Below are 13048 nucleotides of genomic sequence, written 5' to 3'. Positions count from 1 at the left end.
ATTGAGCCTCCTTTAAAGTCAAGCTTGCATGGACAATGAAAGATCCAAGGAGCATTTCAGTGCTTGAGCCTAGGAACACTGAAATCTTTTGTGATAGAGCAGAGAAGGAAGAAGCCCTCCAAAGTGTTTCAAACCAGCCGACAGCATTGATCTTGTTGATGACATGTCGAGATGGAACTCAGCATGCTGCCCTCATTAGTACTGGTAAGAACTGTTTTTATAAAGTTACTATTCTTTTTGAGCTCTCTGGTATGTGAACACACCAAGTCACGTACATGTGTAAGTAAATATATTCAAAAAGAGCTCAAATATGCTGTATACAATGTGAAAAGTGTAATCACGGTGAACCCATTATTGCTCTAGGCATCCTGCACTCAACGCACACTCCTATGAAGTGCCCCCATGTTGCCTCAGAGGAGGTGGATGCAGGCTGCTCACTTCTCTGTCAAAATGGCAATGTGGAGTCTCGTTGTGCAGGTACCCATCGGGGACTTCCTTCAGACTGCAGCTTTTGCATCTCTGCATGGGCAGCCGTGGTCACTGACACATGTGGAGCAGACAAGGGCTCTGGCAGATGGGTTGGGGAGGCGGAGGAAGATAAGGACACTGAGGAGCTCTCGGTACCTTCACCCTCCTCAGTGACTGGGAAGGTATGTGTCTGTTGATGGCAAGTAAGGAGAAGCTCAAGCTTAGCCTGGGCACTCCCTATGGTCAGACAGACAGCCAAAACTTACTCCATACCAATGAATGGAATATAACTATTTGAGTGAGGTACATGATTTTAGCCATGGAACTGAACCAGAGGAAGAATCAATGCCCTCAAGAAGAGAGGGGAGGGAACTGGAGGTGGAAAATATAACACAAAATAATCCTTTGCTACTATAGATGCCACATTGCAACACATTAGCCTCTACTATAGCATGCATAGTGCAATATAAAGAGTTAATATAAAATGAATATAAGATACCCTCTTTATAATGTGCCTTCTGGATGTTACCTGAACAAAAAGCGTCACCTCTTTGTCCAATGATAATGATATAAGGTAATCAGATAATAATGTTAATCTGATTTATAATCTTATATCAGTCAACACTTAAAAGGGTTGAAACCCACAGCACAACCAGATGAAAAGAAAAACCATGGGCAGTGAAATTTGGCAATAAATGTAAAAAGAAATGAAAGTGGACAGGTTTGTGAAACAGGGAGAAAGGTACAGGTTTTAGGTGGATTCCTTCGTTGGAACCTCAGCCCAATGCAATGTAATATGTAATAGCTGTAAATGATGCACAATGTATTTACGCTGTGACCCAATTACTGCACTATTGCCAACATGGATCTAAACAAGTCACCAATAACAAAGCACCCGAGGTTTGTCAGGAAACACTGAAAGATGTTTAAAGTAGAGCCAATTATACTTCAAAAGGTTTCTGATAAGAGGACGATTGAGCTAAGAATAAAATATGAACATTATTTTTGTCTTTATCAACAATCTTTACTAACCCATTTACAATCCATTAAGTTCTTTGTTAAAGAAATACTGTCTTCATGGGCAAAGTGTTTGTCAAACCTCATTTTTTGGGCAAGGCCAGCCAGGTATAAATGTTTTCATTAAAATATCTATGGCAACGTACAAACAAACTTTACCTCATTAGTTGGTCTGCTTGCAAAAATGCCTTCTTTGGGGGAAAACATGGCTGCCCAGACATCTGATTTTCAGTCGGGGCTGGGGGTGGTGGTGGGTGAGGGGTTGGGGGGGGGTTAAATTAGAAGGCTGGGCAACGCTGGAAGAACTGGGGCGGCTGTCGGGTTAGCACGTGGGCAGGTTAGGCAGATGGCCTGCCTGGAGAATTTGACAATGTGTCAAAATGTTTTATATAAAGAATAAAATATGAAACATCCCTCCAGCCCTCAGTTACCCACCCCCCCTCTGCCCCCGCACCCCCCCCACCCACACACACACACACACACACACACACACACACTCCTCATGCCCCATCCATGCCACATCATACCCTATACCCACCTCCATGACCCCTCATGATTTCTAGGCCAACCTATGCCCCTCTACCTATCACCCATGGCACATTATAGCCCCAATGCCAACTTAGTGCCAACTCGTGCTAACCCAGGCCCTCCACTCACCACAGCTCTGCCCTAACAGCTACCATGCCAACTCACCTAGTATCCACCATGGGCAAACCTCAGAGCCCATGTAGAAGTAAGATAAAGTAAAGTTATTTAAAATAAAGTTTTAAGTGTCTATTCTAGACTTCACGACATTGAAAAAGAAAAATAAATTTACTATGGTTACATTCCTTTGCCTAAACAAAACCTCATAACACCAAACATTTCATTCACATGCACAATCCCTTATAACAAGCACTGAAATTCATAGTCCCACTTCTATATCCACTTGTAGCTGTCAATCAAACTGTGAAATGACAGGTACTTTATTATGATAATGGATGAGTCATAGAGTCATAGAGATCTACAGCACTGAAAAAGGCCCTTCAGCCCATCGAGTCTGCGCTGATCAAACAAGTACCTAACTATTCTAATCCCATTTTCCAGCACTAGGCTCATAGCCTTGTTGCCATGGCATCGCAAGTGCACATCCAAATACTTCTTAAATGTTATGCGGGTTTCTCCCTCTACCACCCTTTCAGGCAGTGAGTTCCAGATTCCCACCATTCTCTGGGTGAAAAAATTCTTCCTCGCATCCCCTCTTAACCTCCTGCCTTGTACCTTAAATCTATGCCCCCTGGTTATTGATCCCTCCACTAAGGGGAAAAGTTCCTTCCCGTTTACCCTATCTATACCCCTCGTAATTTTATGGTTGTGAATGGTTGTGAAATCAGTCATGCAGCTGTAATCGAATAATGAAAGCATTCAAGCTTATGTCAACAGACAGAGTGAAGTAGCAAGTGATCACTTTTTTTAACACTCCATACATTTTTTTTCAAAGATTTGAAGGGCAGGACTTTTAAATGCCTTGGCAGCTTGACAGCTTCTTTTGACAGGTGCTTTTGATAGTTCCTTATGACACTTTTGACAGGTCCCTTTGGCAGGTGCTTTTGACAGTTTTGACAGTTGATTTTGAAAGGTCTGTTGACAGTTCCAGTTGTCTTAACAGTAATACGAACAAAGGAGCAAGGAGCAGGAGCAGGCCATTCAGCCCTTCGAGCCTGTCCCCCCATTTAATAAGACCATGGTTGATCTGATAGTAACCTCAAATCTGCATCCCATCCACCCCTTGCTTACCAAGAATCTATCCACCTCTGTCTTAAAAATTTTCAAAGACTCTGCTTCTACTGCCTTTTCAGGAAGAGAGTTCCAAAGACTCACGACCCTCTGAGGGAAACAAAATTGGCTCATCACTGTTTTAAATGGGCATCTCCTCATTTTTAAACAGTGACCTCTAGTTCTAGATTCTCCCACAAGAGGAAACATCCTCTCCACATCCACACTGTCAAGACCACTCAGGATCTTATATGTTTCAATCAAGTCACCTCTTAATCTTCTAAACTCCAGCAGATACAAGCCTAGTCTGTCCAAGCTTTCCTCATAAGACAATCCACTCATTCCAGGTATTAGTCTGGTAAACCTTCTCTGAACTGCTTTCAACGCATTTACATCCTTCCTTAAACAAGGTGATCAATATTTCCACAGTACTCCAAATGTGGTTTCACTAGTGCTCTGTATAACTGAAGCATAACCGCTCTACTTCTGTATTCAATTTCTTTCTCAATAAATGACAACATTCTATTAGCTTTCCTAATTACTTGCTGTACCTGCATTCTAGCCTCTAGCGATTCATACACTAAGACACCCAGATCCCTCTGCATCTCAGAGCTCTGCCATCTCTCACTATTTAGAGAATATGCTTCTCTTTTATCCTTCCTACCAAAATGGACAATTTCACACTTTCCCACATTATACTCCATTTGCCAGATCTTTGACCACTCACTTAACCTATCTATATCTTTTTGTAGCCTCCTAATGTCCTCTTCACAGCTTACTTTCCTACCTATACTGATATGTAGATCCTCCTTTTTTGTCCTGCCTATGTCATTGGTACCAACATGGGCCACGATGACTGGGTCCTCCCTCTCCCACTGCAAGTTCCTCAAACCTGTTGGACAATTGCAAGGGCTGAGGTTCCTGTACTCCTGCCCTCTGGGTCCCCTTACCTGCCTCACTTGCAGTCACACCCTGTATCACACCGGTATCCAGAAGTTCCCACATCCTTAAATCGTAGCACATCACCTGCCCTTCCATCTCCAATATGTATTAGTTAATTAATAATTGCATCATAATCCAGCCCCCAATTCAGCACACTTTACGTCTTGCAGTAAACCTTACCTAAAGCACCTCTTCCCTCCATGCAATGAATTCCCACTTTGAACCAAATTCCCAAATATACAGACTCGAAATGTTAACTGTGTTCCTCTCCGCAGATGCTGTCAGACCTGCTGAGTTTTTCCAGCTATTTTTGTTTTTGTCCCAAATATACTCACTCGTTCTCTATCTCACTCAGGCCGAAATTGCCCCTCACTGACTGTGCACCTCTTACTGCTTTTATGCACTTTTGAGTTTATGCACTAATGAGTTTATACACTTTTTAAGGCACATTTATGTCTACTTTTAACAATTCCGAAGCACACCTTACCTCCCCTCAAGGGCACCTTACCCCCACCAAAGGGCACTTGACCTAACCCAAAGGGCACCTGATCTCCACCAAAGGTGTCCCAGGACCAGGTCCAAAGGAGTACCTTACCTCTCCTGGCTACCCAAATGAATCCACAAAGTACAGACCAGTCTTACCTGGTCTAATCTGCACATGTCGGGTTTCACACTCCTGGGCTACTAAAATCCCATTTCCGTGGATGCAGCTGATAATTTAAAGGGCCAACTGCCTCCATTAAAGGTGCCTGCGTGAAATGCGGCCCCTCCATCTTTCCTTCCCCTGCGAAAGTGGGAGTTGCCATGTTTGGAGGCAGGACTTCAGCCACTTCCGCCCTTTTTCGCCACAACAGACAGGCTCTCCGTCATGGCGGAAATCTGGGCCTGGGAGAGGATCGGGCATCTTGTCACTATGAAAGGTAATAAATGGAAGAGGTCAATCTGGAATGCTACATCAAATTAAAAAGAGTGAGGAATACATGGAATGAGCTTCTAGACAGGTTGTGGAGGCAAAAAGCCTGAAATCAGTCAAGAAGTAGCTGGATGTTATTATTGGAGGACAGCTGGGTAGGTTAGGTGGGACTAAATTGCAATTATCACATGTATTTTGCATTATGACCTTGCCTGGCTGAGAGTCAGCAAACATCTGGAGTCAACTCATTTGCCTTTATTGGGTATATTTTTTGACTTTTTGGCTTGGTCACTGAATGGCATTTTGTGCTCAATGCCAGCTGGGCTACTCCTGACCCAGGTACTGGGGCAGTTGTTGCAGTGCCCCTTAGTCAGCAATATGATCAGGACACGGACCTGAGGATCTAGAGAGGGGAAGAGGGAGGAGAAGGAGGGCTCAACACAGATGGCCCTACAAGCGATGGTTTCTAGAGTGTAGTTCTCCTCCTACACCTAACCTGGAGCAATGCCTGAGGTGACTCAGGTTTAACAAGGAGGTAGCCACTGAGCAGTGCTGTCTCCTACAATCTGACCTGGAACTTCATAGCAGGGTGTGGCTATCTCCAGTGGCCATAAAGCTCACAGTTGTCATCAGCTTCTGTACCTCTGGTCCTTCCGATTGGGGGACATTGCCAACATTTCCCAGTATGCTGTCTATCTTGGCATCTGGGAGTTCGCAGAGGCCATATACGGCAGGTGAAGGGACTTCATCATCTTCTCGCACAGCGGGGACAAGCAGGGTGAAGGGGCAGGTGGACAGGATAGTGGGATTAGAGGGCACAGGACAATATCTCCAAGGATTCAGAGCCCCCCTCAGGAGGAAGAGGAGGAGGAGGAAGCCAAGGAAGAGGAAGAGGGGGAGGCAGAAAAGAGACATCCTGTTACCGGATGGTCTGTCAGAGAACGGGTCGTCAGAAAGGTCATTAACCTGAAACATTAACCCTGTTTCTCTCCCCACATATACTGCCAGACCTGTTGCATTTTTGCAGCATTTTCTGTTTTAATTTCACTGTACTAAATAGGCCTCAGCAACTGCATCCCGAATGCACTGAATTTTTATGGAAATGGCTAGTATTATGGAGGAACTTGGGATCAGAAATAGAAAATTTAAGTAGTAAAAGGAAGCCTTCCTGAGCTGCCACATGTTGCACTTCTTATGGGCCACACAATCTCGTGCAACTGAAGTAATGGCTTTCGCCACAGAATGCCAGGCCTCACCTGTGTTCCAGGGCCTCACGTAACTTAACCTTTAGAGGCAAGTGCATAATCTCAAAGGGAAATTGCAAGCTGAAGAGAGGGGGGAAGTTTTCTTCAAAGCCAAATTGGATCTTAATGTTAGTTTTAAAAAACGGAGTCATTTCTAGAGTGCAGAACTTTTACATATTTTGTTAGGAGGTGTGTCTGTGAAACTCCCTTGCATCAGAACTTTGTTCTTCCAGTTAATGTGAGTGTGTGTACATGTCTCTGTGTGCCAGGGGGAAGGAGGAATGTTATTTCATAAAAGCACATGTTGGAATATGGTGAGAAAAACTGATTTCAAACTATTTCAACAACGTTCTTAGTATTTCCCCAGTAAATAATCTAATGGTAAAAGGTCCAAGATCGTCACTTTGATATTCAGTTGAGATGGGTAGCTAATGGGCCATTTGACTTCTAGGTATTTATTCCAATAGAATTCTTTACTATGCTTTGAAAATAACTCCACAAATATGCACAACTTTATCCAGCTACAGAATGCCAATGAGCCTGGTGCCTGGGCTTGTGTTAAACTACACTGGTGCCTGGGCTTGTATTAAACTACTCTGGTGCCTGGGCTTGCTTTAAAGGGATGACAATCTTCTCTGCACACCTACTGGCTGCAAATGTTCTATCTACATGGACAGAATTTGAGCAGAAACATCCCAGCCCTGTTGTGGGAACGGGTTCATGGTTTAAAGTCGCCCATTGCTGGCACTGGTTTTGGTAATCTTACCTTACAAAGTCAAAAGGATGGCTGCATTCAAAATGATGCAGGGGCATTTTGTAGAGGAAAGCTTTCTAAGACTGAAACTGAAACTGAAGCATGACGTTGGGGTAGACTTCAGCTGGGGACCAGCAGATGTTAGCAGAAGATGGTCATAATGAAAGGCACCAACTTGCCAGTTAATTCTCTAGGATTGTTGACCTTTAATGGTGGGGATAAGGATAACACAGAGGTAATGTTATTGGACTAATAATCCAGAGGCCTTGACTAATTCTCCAGAGACGTAAATTCAAATCCTATTATAGCAACTGGGAGAATTTAAATTCAATTCATTAATAAATCTGAAGTAAAATGCTCGCCTCGAGTCTCATTAATAACGATCATGAAGCTACTGGATTACCATAAAAAGCCATCTGATTCCCTGATGCCCTTCAGGGGAGGAAATCTGCCATCTTTACCCTGTCTGGCTTACACGTGATTCCAGATCCACCGCAATGTGGTTGATCCTTAAATATGCACTGAAATGGCCAGGCAAGTCGCTCCTTTGTAATAGACTGCTACAGAACAAAACAGCACTGGGGTGTTTCTACACCACATGGACTGCGGCAGTTCATAAAGTGGCTCAAGAGTACTGTGGTAATTATGGTTTTATTTGATGTGTAATATCCATTTAAGAAGAATGCTTTTTAAGGAAGATCACATGATCTTTAGTACCCAATAGGAGAGTAGCATGGGCTACCTCTGTAGTTAGTAGTTAGTAGTGTGGAGATAGAGTTTGAAACAAAAGCACACGTGTAGTTGCTGCTGAGCACCTTTGAAGTTTTCCACCTAAGAAGTGTCTGCTGACCAACTATCTCAATGGTACCAACTCAGCCACCTCTCATAACAATCTGGCAACCCGGGTCCATACGATCCAACAGGTACCTTCTCAAGGGTAATTAGGATGGGCAATAAATGCTGGCCTTGTCCTTGATCTTCACATGCCAAGAATGAGTGAAAAAATAATTTGAAGAGCACAAAACTCAGAGAAGAAAACAAAGGAAGACAAAAACTCATGAAATTAATGCTGTTTTTATTGCTGATCAGCTACTTTGTTTTTACAGCAAGTTGTTTTCAGACTGGGCTATGCATACGTAGCTTAGTATCACTTTGCTGGCGTGTAAGCCTCTATATTCATGTTATTGCAGAAAGCAGGGCAATCACAAAGTGTTTCAAATCTGTGGCTTGAACAAACACTCCCTGTCAAAGGCATTGCTCTTCAAACTTAAAGATTTCTGTTTTCTCATTGTCACCACATCACAGTAACGCGTGGCCTGAAAGGGATCTAGAGTCAGAGGCTGATGTGACTTCTAACATAACTCTTGTTGAAAAATAAAAGCAGTTCTGACTGCATCACATTACCAATGTAGAAGTATCTGTATCTAGTTTATGTAACACCTCATCATGCCATACCATCTCATTGTGTGCCACATGTTTCTTGGAGTATAGTGTATATTATGTAGGTAAGTAGAATAGGTTATCCCCATCAGCAATATATCATAAACAGCAATCAGATGAATAACTGGTGAATCTGGGGTGGAGTGGGGGGGAAAGAAAGTGATGATTGGGGCAAGAGGGGACAATGGTTAAGGGAATATTGTTTCCCAATGAAATCTTGAATTACGCACATTTTGGCACTGACATAGCAAATAATACCAAATTAAATGTTAATTAGGAAAGGTATTTGCTGCCTTGATGGTACAGCAGGTTTATCCAGTGCATACCTGAGACTTGCAGTTGACCAGGGTCCCAGGGTCAATCTTCAGTGTGTGCAGTGCTTGATCTTGGATGTGTAGTAGCATTGGCATTAGTCTGTGTTAGGGCAGAGAAGCTAGACAAAGTTCCTCAGAGACATCCACTATCTCCTGCTGGAAGTGCATACGTGTAACTACCCACTGAGGATTGGGTTAGGCCCCTGTGATATACTCACCGCATTGAAAAGCCCGCTAGCCCTGAATCTGGATAGGCACTCACTCTCTGCTGGGACATGGATCCACGAGCTCCAGCCACTTGATAATATCTCCCCAGTGGCAGCTCTTCATGTGTGACCCTAAATTGAGATTGTTGGCAAGGTAATGAACAATCTTGGGCGTTATAGATGAGCCTAATCCTATCTTCACCTGACATACACTCTAACACACACATCTAGATGGGTTGTTAGTTAGTGATGAAGAGCAAGAACATGGCTGAGTTTTCTGTCCTTAAGTCAGGGGCATTGAGACCTGTTGTTGCAAAGCTGCCAAAATCAGTTAACTCAGCAAAGGCCTAAGAATAAACCCTGGGGCCATCCTGGTCAGTAAACAAACAACAACATCAATGATACATATCTCATGGCCATATTCCAAAGTTTCCCATAATGCAATGGATGTTCCTGTTGATCAAATATTTGTTAATGCTTCATTCAAACTTTCATGCACAAGTCAAACCAGAACAATTGACACTCCAGTGTGAATCCCAGTGACAGTGCAACACTCAGTTCGGTAATACATTGGGTAGAGAGACAAAATTAAAATGCAACTTTTAGCTCTTCTTGTTCCAACTCTTGGATATAAAGCACTCGACTGTTCGGTTAGAAAAAAAAAAACTAATGAGCTTAAATGCTTTGTGGATTTGAGTGAAATCTACTTCAGTATCTACTTCAGTAGCTGGTGTCAGTGAGTGAAATATGGATTACTGACAACCTAAACAAACTCCACCAGCTGAAATGTTTCCAGCCACTAACACCACCAAACATCCCACCCAGTGAGGACGTGGTCTGCAGAGTGAAGGAGGCAGAGACACCAAGAGCAGGGGTGGCATGGGAGTAGTTTACCACCCTTGTGCTTATTTTAGCTTTGTTTTAGAAACAGGAAAGATGTCTTTGCCACTTTTAAACTAAGAGCGCCAGATAGATCAAGATAAGTGGGTTAGAAAAAGACATTTGCACACAAGAGAAATCATTGTGAGGCTGTTTTTCCACACGGGTATTCATCAGCTTTATACATTAACACGGTGTGTATACACACAGCTGTGTGGGTGGTTAAAAGCCAAATCCATTCACTTGGAGCCAAAGTTACTACAAGTTGGCTGCACCACCAGTTAACCTGTTGAAAGCTCTTGTGTTAAATGAAGATGAATCCCTTTTAAAAAGAATAATTCTGAAACTACCAATGGCCCAGGTGTCTGCATATGGCTGGCTGCACATTTGGAAAGCTTCCTTATTTTCTAACGTAGGCCTACTGAATTTTCACATAAGGGAATAGCTTATTAGCTGAGCATTTTTTTATGCTTTCAAAATATATTACTTGTACCATCGTTGGCTAAATATTCAACCCTCCTTTGGCCGGAATTTTCAGGCCCTTTGGCGTTGGCTGTCATGGCGGGTGGAGGGGTGGTGGAGGGGAGTGGAGGGGTATTGGAGGGGAGTGGAGGGGGTGGAGGGGTGTTGGAGGGGAGTGGAGGGGGTGGAGGGGGGTGGAGGGGTGTGGAGAGGGGTTCGGGGGGTGGAGGGAGTATTGGGGGGGTGGAGGGAGTGGGGGTGGGTGGAGGGGAGTGGTGGGGTGGTGGATGGGGTGGAGGGGTGGTGGAGGGTGGGTGGAGGGGGTGGAGGGGTGGTGGAGGGGGAGGTGGAGGGGGAGGTGGAGGGTGTGGAGGAGGTGGAGGGGGTGGGGGGGTGGAGGGAGGGTGGAGGGGTGGAGGGGTGGTGGAGGGTGGGTGGAGGGGGTGGAGGGGTGGTGGAGGGGGAGTGGGGGGTGGAGGGTGGGTGGAGGGGTGGTGGAGGGGGAGGTGGAGGGGGTGGAGGGGTGTGGAGGGGGTGTGGAGAGGTGGTGGTGGGGTGGTGGAGGGGGAGGTGGAGGGGGGGTGGGGGGGGTGGGGGGGGTGGGGGTGGTGGAGGGGGAGGTGGAGGGGGTTGGGGGGGTGGGGGGGGGTGGGGGTGGGTGGAGGAGGGTGGAGGGGGGGTGGAGGGGGGGTGGAGGGGTGGTGGAGGGGTGGTGGAGGAAGTTGGGGGTGGGTGGAGGAGGGTGGAGGGGTGGTGGAGGGAGGGTGGAGGGGTGGTGGAGGGAGGGTGGAGGGGGGGTGGAGGGGGAGGTGGAGGAGGTTGGGGTGGGTGGAGGGGGGTGGAGGGGTGGTGGAGGGGTGGTGGAGGGGTGGAGGGGGGGTGGGGGGTGGAGGGGGGTTGAGGGGTGGTGGAGGGAGGGTGGAGGGAGGGTGGAGGGGTGGTGGAGGGGTGGTGGAGGGGGGGTGGGGGGGTGGAGGGGTGGTGGAGGGGGGGTGGGGGGGTGGAGGGGGGTGGGGGGGTGGAGGGGGGTTGAGGGGTGGTGGAGGGAGGGTGGAGGGGGGGTGGGGGGGTGGAGGAGTGGTGGAGGGGGGGGTGGGGGGGGTGGAGGGGTGGTGGAGGGGGGGTGGGGGGGTGGAGGGGTGGTGGAGGGGGGGGTGGGGGGGTGGAGGGGTGGTGGAGGGGGGGTGGAGGGGGGGTGGGGGGGTGGAGGGGTGGTGGAGGGGGGGTGGAGGGGGGGTGGGGGGGGTGGAGGAGGGTGGAGGGAGGGTGGAGGGGGGTGGAGGGGAGGTGGAGGAGGTTGGGGGTGGTGGAGGGGGAGGTGGAGGAGGTTGGGGGTGGGGGGGTGGGGGGGTGGAGGGGTGGTGGAGGGGGGTGGAGGGGTGGTGGAGGGGGAGGTGGAGGAGGTTGGGGGTGGGGGTGGGTGGAGGGGGGTGGAGGGGGGTGGAGGGGTAGTGGAGGGGGAGGTGGAGGAGGTTGGGGTGGGGGGGTCGGGGGGTGGAGGGGGGGTGGAGGGGGGTGGAGGGGTGGTGGAGGGGGAGGTGGAGGAGGTTGGGGGTGGGGGTGGGTGGAGGGGGGGTGGGGGGGGGTGGAGGGGGGTGGAGGGGGGGTGGGGGGGGTGGAGGGGGGTGGAGGGGTGGTGGAGGGGGAGGTGGAGGAGGTTGGGGGTGGGGGTGGGTGGAGGGGGGTGGAGGGGGGTGGAGGGGTGGTGGAGGGGGAGGTGGAGGAGGTTGGGGGTGGAGGGGGGTGGAGGGGGGTGGAGGGGTGGTGGAGGGGGAGGTGGAGGAGGTTGGGGGTGGGGGTGGGTGGAGGGGGGGTGGAGGGGGGTGGAGGGGTGGTGGAGGGGGAGGTGGAGGAGGTTCGGGGTGGTGGGGTGGGGGGGTGGAGGGGTGGTGGAGGGGGAGGTGGAGGAGGTTCGGGGTGGTGGGGTGGGGGGGTGGAGGGGTGGTGGAGGGGGAGGTGGAGGAGGTTCGGGGTGGGGGGGTGGGGGGGTGGAGGGGTGGTGGAGGGGGGGGTGGGGGGGTGGAGGGGTGGTGGAGGGGGAGGTGGAGGATGTTCGGGGTGGGGGGGTGGGGGGGTGGAGGGGTGGTGGAGGGGGAGGTGGAGGAGGTTGGGGGTGGTGGGGGGGGGGGGTATAATATTGCAGGAAGGACAAAAATCCGTTTTACGTCGTTGAGAAACCAGTTTGGGGTGGGAGGTAAGGCAGTGCAGACTGAAGGAAATACTCAGGCACATGCCTGGGGGAGTGAGGGAAGCAGACTTGGAAAACTTGTCAAAAGTGAGCATTCTCCTGCAGCTGAGACCGTTCAGCTGCAGCTCCACTGACCTGCCTGGAGCTGGGAGTCTGAAGCTTTTCCCCCAACACAAAAGCATTAAAGAGCCATCAAATGCTCGAGAGCTTTTAACCCCTCGGGCACAGGCTGCAAATTAATGTACATTTTAGGGGGCAGCAATTGGCCGACTGGACAAGTTGTACAATCCCCTTGCGAAAGGTGGTCATGGGGCAGTCACTGATAATGTGGTCCTCGAAGGTGAGAATGCTGGCGATGAGGCCACTGCTCCGTCCAGATGAGGCAGGCGCGTTCAGGAGGCCCTCGTAGCCACAGTATTCGTGGAGGATGATGACAAGATGCAGTGAGGACAGTCCTGATATCCTC

Source organism: Carcharodon carcharias, chromosome 17 (genome assembly GCF_017639515.1).
Source record: "Carcharodon carcharias isolate sCarCar2 chromosome 17, sCarCar2.pri, whole genome shotgun sequence".
NCBI classification, from domain to species: domain Eukaryota; kingdom Metazoa; phylum Chordata; class Chondrichthyes; order Lamniformes; family Lamnidae; genus Carcharodon; species Carcharodon carcharias.
The sequence above is the reverse complement of the archived record's forward strand: the minus strand, read 5'-3'. Positions refer to the sequence as shown.